Raw genomic sequence first — 9052 nt, 5'->3', positions numbered from 1 at the left:
GATCTGCATGGGAGGGGAGGGAGAAGGACCTGGGAGAGGGAGAGGAGGGAAAACCGTAATCTCATATTGAATATACTATGCAATAAAAATCTATTTTCAATAAAAGAAAAATTTAAAATAACCTTGTAACTACAGCTTTTTGAAAAGAGGGTATGAGTTAAAAGATAATATCTTTATTCAATTTTATAAAACATAAACTACTAACGTTACAGTAACTTGAAGCTTCTGGTTGTAAAACATGCATTGTATAAACTGTATGACAAGTGTGCTGCCCACAAATAGTAGAAGTTCAAATGCCTTTTCTTAAATTTCATCAGAGCCCTTAAATGCATCACTATGCAGACTACTCACTTACCTCTCCTAGCCTGGGATTCTTTTTCTGGTAAGATAATAAACAAATGTATTTATTTTTATATATATATAGATCTTACCAAGGGTGTGTGTGTGTGTGTGTGTGTGTGTGTGTGTGTGTATTACTATTATTTAGTTTAGAGTACCATGCCTGTGCAAGGACTGCCACTCAACAGGCTCCATAAAAGATTTGAATAAATGCAAATTATCTAAACTAAGAAAAAAATCTATTTTTATTTTATGTGCCGTGTGTGTGTGTGTGTGTGTGTGTGTGTGTGTGTGTGTGTGTGTATGCATCATGTGAGTGCCTCGTACCACAGAGTCCAGAAGAGGATATTGGGTCTTCCAGAACTGACTTCCTAAATGGTGCATGAGCCATCTGATATGAATGGCTGGAAGTGCACCTGAGTCCTCCTGAAGAGTACTTTTGACTGCTGAGACATCTCTCCAACCCCCAAAATAGACTTTTAAGAATGAACTTTCTACTAATTTATGTAAACCCTATTTCTACCTGAAATAATCCTCTCATATGCCCAGCTATTGTAAGGCTGAGACATGGTTCAGGTCAATTTGTTTTTTCCATTGTCATCAACAAGCATTTCCTGAGTGAGCTATGCTAGTCAGTTTAGTGTGCACAGGCAAGGACCATAAACTATTCAACAAGCTTAAATTATTTAAATGGTATACCAAAGCAACACTCTGCTTTGCCATAAACATTCTTAAAGTTTTGACCCTTTTTATGAAGAATAATAAAGAAGAGAAGTACACAAGTCATTTCACTTTACCATAGACACAATATGTAAATTATTCTACCCAATCTTACTGTCATTAGGGAAGACCATGAAATACAGTTTGATGGGAAATAATCAGGAAAATGTGGTGTGGGCAAGTTCAGGTCAACTGTGGTCTGTGCAGGGTAAGTACTGGACAAATTCTACGGAAGGAAGGCTCTTTCACTTAATATTAATTCAAGTAGGCCAGAACTTCTTAAGGTCGGGTGGTTGGAACAAATTAAAAATCAGACAGCACATTCTCAAAGACACCAGTATGGGAGCATACACAGTGATTGTGTAGTCAAACTTCTGTGGTACCCAGACAAGAAAGTGGAGTGATAAGGGGGCATAGTAAAGCAAAGCCTTGCTTCTGCCCACTGGAGCGAGGGTAAAAAGCTGGATGGAGCGAGATGCCTCTGAATTTCCATGACAGAAGTCTTGTGCACTACTGGGAGAAACATATAGAACAACACTATGTCTTGAATGGAGCTATGACCTGGCCTCACCTTTTCAGAAGTTAACTCATATACGAATGTGGCAGATAGAGAGAAAAAGCAAAAGCTAGCTCTAGGAACATTAATGTCAAAAGGGCACACATTTTGCCATAGTTTTGAAACTTTGTCTTTTTTTTAGAAACTGTAAAGAAAAGAAATGCGATTTTTATTTGAATGTATGTTCTGTAATACAGGGAAACTCACATCCTAAAGGTCGAGAGGAGAGAAGAATGTGAATCTGGTAGTCAAGAGGAAAATTTAGTATTTATAAATGCAGGTATTAGCAGAAGCTTAGAACAGAATGGCCAGGGCTGTGCAGTAGTCAAGGGATGTTGGTAAAGGTAGAATTTGAAAGACAGGACCCATCTGTGGTCGGATAGTATTCATTTTGGCACCTCAGTGAATTAGAAGTATCTGCAGAATATTCAAGTGTAGACATATAGCAAAGCAATTAATCCTCTCAAGAACTTAATTAGAAAGAAAAATAAAAATGAAAGTTGTTCAGAAGTAAATTTAGTTGTTACCATTCCTTGAAAAACTGCCAGAATTAATTAAAACATTTGGGTGGCAAAACACTGTATACTATTCTAATATTTATTTATCTATACTAATAATAGCACTTCGTCAACAAAGGACATAACTACACAAAGCATATTTATTATGCATACACGTTTATTTATTTAAAAAATAACACAATGTTAAATATTATGTAAATATAAAATTTATAGTATAATACTAGAAGTCACTCACCTGATAATACATCATGAAAGTGGATCTTTTTTAATTTTATAAATTTTTATTATTTTATGTGTTTGAGTGTTTCTCTTGCTTGTATGTATGTGCACATGTTCATGCCTGGCACCTGTGGAGGCCATAAAAGAGTATCAGATACCCTGGATCTAGACATACAGGTGGTTATGAGCCACAATGTAGGTGCTGAGAATAAAACCCAGGTCCTCTGGAATAGCAGCCAGTACTGTTGAGCACTAAGCCAACTGTCCAGACCCAAAGTGGATGCTCTTTGAAGGTTTCATAAAATGCACTAGAAGTAATCATGAGAGGCCAATGCAATGTGTGCTACTATCTCCAGAACCCTATTTACAATGCAAAAGAGCCCTCAAGTTGTTAAAATATTCCAAATCTCTAAAAGTTTGGCAATGAAAATGAAGATCAAAGATAAAGTATGGGTTAGCCATGTTGTCACTATGGGTATTTTATGCTTCCCTTATTTAATTCTATCAGTATCCAAAGACCAAGTCTGGAGCTTATAATAAACATATATAGAATTCAATTGGCTTAATTAGAAAGTAAGCAATATATACAGTATATAAAAAAGAAAGTAGAACTCTCAAGGAGACAAGAAACGTGGAGAGAAGACCGACCCTGTGGAGGGTCCTGGAGGAGCAGCCATGAAACTACCTGGAGTAGAGCAAGCCTGAACAAGACTCACATTACAGGGAAAAAAATCAACACCTGGTCTCCATCTGGGAAAGCAAGATTTGGATTTAAAACCACATCTCATGATGAAGATAGAGGACTAAAGGAAGACATAAATAGCTCCCTTAAAGAAATACAAGTAAACAGGTAGAAGCCCTTAAAGAGGAAACACAAAAATCACTTAAAGACTTACAGAAAAACACAACAAAAATCAGGTGAAGGAATTGGATGAGACATCCAGGATCTAAAAATGGAAATAGAAACAATAAAAGCACAAAGTGAGACAACCCTGGAGATAGGAAACCTAGGAAAGAGATCAGGAGTCATAGATACAAGCATCACCAACAGAACACAAAAGATTGAAGAGAGAACCTCAGGGCAGAAGATACCATAGAAAACATTGACAAAATAGTTAAAGAAAACGCAAAATGCAAAAATCTTCTAACACAAATTATCCAGGAAATCCAAGAAATAATGAGAAGACCAAACCTAAGGATAATAGGTATAAAAAAGAGTAAGATTCCCAACTTAAAGGGCCAGTAAACATCTTCAACAAATTATAGAAGAAAACTTCCCTAACCTAAAGAAAGAGATCCCCATGAACATACACGAAACCTACAAAACTCCAAATAGACTGGACCAGAAAAGAAATTCCTCCAGACAAATAATAATCAAAACACCAAATGCACAAAATAAAGAAATAATATTAAAAGCAGTAAAGGGAAAAGGACAAGTAACATATAAAGGCAGACCTATCAGAATTACACCAGACTTCTCAGCAGAAACTCTAGAAGATCCTGGGCAGATGCCATACAGACTCTAAGAGAACACAAATGCCAGCCCAGGCTATTATATCCAGCAAAATTCTCAATTAATATAGATGGAGAAACCAAGATATTCAATGAGAAAATCAAATTTACACAATACCTTTTCAACCCTACAAAGGATAATAGAGGGAAAACTCCAACACAAGGAGGAAAACTACACCCTAGAAAAAGCAAGAAAGTAATCTGCTTTCAACTAACCCAAAAGAAGATAGCCACACAAGCATAATTCCATCTCTAACAACAATAACAGGAAGCAACAATCACTTTTCCTTAATATCTCTTAGCATCAGTGGACTCAATTCCCCAATAAAAAGACATAGACTAACAGACTGGATACGTAAACATGACCCAGCATTTTGCTGCATACAGAAAACACACCTCAGTGACAAAGACAGACACTACCTCAAAGCAAAAGGCTGAAATTTTTTTCCAAGCAAATGGGCCCAAAAATCAAGCTGGAGTAGCCATTCTAATATTGAATAAAATTGACTTTCAAATAAAAGTTATCAAAAAAAGATTAGAAAGGACACTTCGTACACATCAAAAAAAAATTCTGCCAAGATGAACTCTCAATCCTAAAGAGCTCAAAGCACACATTGTACATCACACATTAATAGTGGGAGATTTCAACACTCTACTCCCAGCAATGGACAGATCAAAATCTGCAGGAAATGGACAATTTCCTAGACAGATACCAGGTACCCAAGTTAAATCAGGAACAGATAAACCATTTAAACAACCCCATAACTCCTAAGGAAATAGAAGCAGTCATTAAAGGTCTGCCAACAAAAATGAGCCCAGGTCCAGATGGGTTCAGTGCAGAATTCTATCAGACCTTCATAGAAGACCTCATACCAATACTATCCAAACTATTCCACAAAATTGAAACAGATGGAGCCCTACCGAATTCCTTCTATGAAGCCACAATTACTCTTATACCTAAGCCACACAAAGACCCAACAAAGAAAGAGAACTTCAGACCAATTTCCCTTATGAATATCAACACAAAAATACTCAATAAAATTCTGGCAAACCGAATCCAAGAGCACATCAAAACAATCATCTACCATGATCAAGTAGGCTTCATTCCAGGCATGCAGGGATGGTTTAATATATAGAAAACCATCAACATAATCCATTATATAAACAAACTGAAAGAACAAAACCACATGATCATTTCATTAGATGCTGAGAAAGCATTTGACAAAATTCAACACCCCTTCATGATAAAAGTCCTGGAAAGGCCCATACATAGTAAAAGCCATATACAGCAAACCAATCACTAACATTAAACTAAATGGAGAGAAACTTGAAGCAATCCCACTAAAATCAGGGACTAGACAAGGCTGCCCACTCTCTCCCTACTTATTCAATATAGTTCTTGAAGTTCTAGCCAGAGCAATCAGACAACAAAAGGAGGTCAAGAGGATACAGATTGGAAAAGAAGAAGTCAAAATATCACTATTTGCAGATGATATGATAGTATATTTAAGTGATACCAAAAGTTCCACCAGAGAACTACTAAAGCTGATAAACAACTTCAGCAAAGTGGCTGGGTATAAAATTAACTCAAATAAATCAGTAGCCTACCTCTTCACAAAGGAGAAACAAGCCGAGAAAGAAATTAGGGAAACGACACCCTTTAATAGTCCCAAATAATATAAAATACCTCGATGTGACTTTAACCAAGCAAATGAAAGATCTGTATGATAAGAACTTCAAGCCTCTGAAGAAAGAAATTGAAGAAGACCTCAGAAGATGGAAAGATCTCCCATGCTCATGGATTGGCAGGATTAATATAGTAAAAATTGCCATTTTACCAAAAGCGATCTACAGATTCAATGCAATCCCCATCAAAATACCAAGCCAATTCTTCAAAGAGTTAGACAGAACAATTTGCAAATTCATCTGGAATAACAAAAAACCCAGGATAGCTAAAACTATCCTCAACAATAAAAGTACATCTGGGGGAATCACTATCCCTGAACTCAAGCAGTATTACAGAGCAATAGTGATAAAAAACTGCATAGTATTGGTACAGAGACAGACAGATAGACCAGTGGGATAGAATTGAAGACCCAGAAATGAACCCACACACCTATGGTCACTTGATTTTTGACAAAAGAGCCAAAACCATCCAATGGAAAAAAAGATAGCATTTTCAGCAAATGGTGCTGGTTCAACTGGAGGTCAGCATGTAGAAGAATGCAGATTGATCCATTCTTATCACCCTGTACAAAGCTTAAGTCCAAGTGGATCAAGGACCTCCACATGGAAACGGAAACTAAACAGAGACACAGAGAAACTAACAGAAGTTATAAACCAAATGAATTTAACAGATATCTATAGAATATTTCATCCTAAAACAAAAAATACACCTTCTTCTCAGCACCTCATGGTACCTTCTCCAAAAAGGACCATACAATCAGTCACAAAACAGGCCTCAATAGAGACAAGAAGATTGAAATAATCCCATGCATACTATCATATCATCATGGCTTAAGGCTGGTGTTCAATAACAACAGAAAGCCCACATACACATGGAAGCTAAACAATGCTCTACTCAATTATAACCCAAGGAAGAAATACAGAAAGAAATTAAAGACTTTTTAGAATTTAATGAAAATGAAGGCACAACATACCCAAACTTGTGGGAAACAATGAAAACAGTGCTAAGAGGAAAACTCATAGCTCTGAGGGCCTCCAAAAAGAAACTAGAGACAGCATACACTAGCAGCATGACAGCACATGTGAAAGCTATAGACCAAAAAGAGTCAAATATACCCAAGAGGAGTAGAAGGCAGAAAATAATCAAACTCAGGGCTGAAATCAACCAAGTAGAAACAAAAAGAACTATACCAAGAATTAACAGAACCAGGAGCTGGTTCTTTGAGACAATCAACAAAATAGATAAACCCTTAGCCAGACTAACCAGAGGGCAGAGTGTCCAAATTAACAAAATCAGAAATAAAAAGGGAGACATAACAACAGAAACTGAAGAAATTCAAAACAATCATCAGATGCTACTACAAAATCCTATATTCAACAAAACTGGAAAATCTGGATGAAATGGACAATTTTCTAGACAGATAGCAGGTATCAAAGTTAAATCCGGATCAGATAAATCATCTAAACAGACCCATAAGCCCTAAGAAGCCTAGGACCAGATAGGTTTAATGCAGAATTCTATCAGACTTTCAAGAACAACTAATACCAATACTGTCCAAACGATTCCACAAAATAGAAACAGAAGGAGCTGTACCCAATTCCTTCTATGAAGCCACAATTATGCTTATACCTAAACCACACAAAGACACAACAAAGAAAGAGCACATCAGACCAATTTCACTTATGAATATCAATGCAAAAATATTCAATAAAATTCTCACAAACCAAATCCAAGAACACATCAAAACAATCATTCACAATGATCAAGTAGGCTTCATCCCAGGGATGGTTCAATATTCGGAAATCCATCGTCATAATCCACTATGTAAACAAACTCGAAGGAAAAAAAACACATGATCATTTCATTAGATGTTGATAAAGCATTTGACAAAATTCAACTCACCTTCATGATAAAAGTCTTGGAAAGATCAAGAATTCAAGGCCCATATCTAAACACAGTATAAGCATTATATAGCAAACCAGTAGCCAACATCAAACTAAATGGAGAAACGTGAAGCAATCCCACTAAAATCAGGGACTAGACAAGACTACCCACTCTCTCCCTACTTATTCAATACAGTACTCTAAGTCCTAGCCAGAGCAATCAGACAGCAAAAGGAGGTAAAAGGGATACAAATAGGAAAGGAAGAAGTCAAAATATCACTGTTTGCAGATGATATGATAGTATAATCAAATGACCCCAAAAGTTCCACCAGAGAACTCCTAAACCTGACAAACAACTTCAGTAAAGTGGCTGGATATAAAGTTAATTCAAACAATTCAGTAGCCCTCCTCTACTCAAAGAATAAACAGGCTGAGAAAGAAATTAGGGAGAAGAAACCCTTCTCAATAGTCACAAATAATATAAAATACCTTGGTGTGACTCTAACCAAGCAAGTGAAAGATCTGTATGACAAGAACTTCAAGTCTCTGAAGAAGGAAATTGAAGAAGATCTCAGAAGATGGAAAGATCTCCATGTTCATGGATTGACAGGATTAATATAGTAAAAGTGGCCATCTTGCTGAAAGCAATCTCCAGATTCAATGAAATCCCCATCAAAATCCCAATTCAATTCTTCATAGAGTTACAAAGAGCAATTTCTAAATTCATTTGGAATAACAAAAAAACCCAGAATAGTGAAAACTATTCTCAACAACTAAAGAACTTCTGGGAGAATCGCCATCCCTGACCTCAACCTATATTACAGTGTAATCATGATAAAAAACTGTATAGTATCCGTACAGAGACAGGCAAGTAGATCAATGGAATAGAATTAAAGACCCAGAAATGAACCTACATACCTATGGTCACTTGATCTTTGACAAAAGAGCTAAAACCATACAGTGGAAAAAAGCATTTTCCACGAATGGTGCTGGTTCAACTGTAAGTCAGCATGTAGAAGAATGCAAATCAAAACAACCCTGAGATTCTACCTCACACCAGTCAGAATGGCTAAGATCAAATACTCAGGTGACAGCAGATGCTGGTGAGGATGTGGAGAAAGAAGAACTCTCTTCCATCGTTGGTGGAATTGCAAACTAGTACAACCACTCTGAAAATCAGTCTGGCCTTTCTTCAGAAAAATGGACATAGTACTACCTGAGGACCCATCTTTACCACTGCTGGGCGTATAATCAAAAGATGCTCCAACATATAACAAGGATACATGCACCACTATTTTTATAGCAGCCTTATTTTTAATAGCCAGAAGCTGGAAACAATCCAGATGTCCTTCAATAGAGGAATGGATACAGAAAATGTGGTACATTTGCACAATGGAGTACTACTCAGCTATTAAAAACAGTGACTTCATGAAATTCTTAGGCATATGGAATGAACTAGAAAATATAATCCTGAGTAAGGTAGCCCAGTCACAAAAGAACAAAAATGGTATGCACTCACTGATAAGTAGATATTAGCCCAAAAGCTCAGAATACCCAAAATACAAATTCACAGACCACATGAAGTTCAAGAAGAAGAAAGACCAAAGTTTGGATGCTT

General features: G+C 36.6%; 1 protein-coding gene across 11 annotated transcripts in view; it reads right to left on the bottom strand.

Annotated features, from left to right (window-relative positions):
- The window catches only part of Ccdc171 (coiled-coil domain containing 171), a 483978-nt gene that overhangs the window by 156265 nt on the left and 318661 nt on the right, over positions 1-9052 (bottom strand). The window lies entirely within an intron of this gene.

This window comes from Rattus norvegicus, chromosome 5, assembly GCF_036323735.1.
Source record: "Rattus norvegicus strain BN/NHsdMcwi chromosome 5, GRCr8, whole genome shotgun sequence".
NCBI classification, from domain to species: domain Eukaryota; kingdom Metazoa; phylum Chordata; class Mammalia; order Rodentia; family Muridae; genus Rattus; species Rattus norvegicus.
This window is presented reverse-complemented; position numbering and strand designations above follow the sequence as displayed.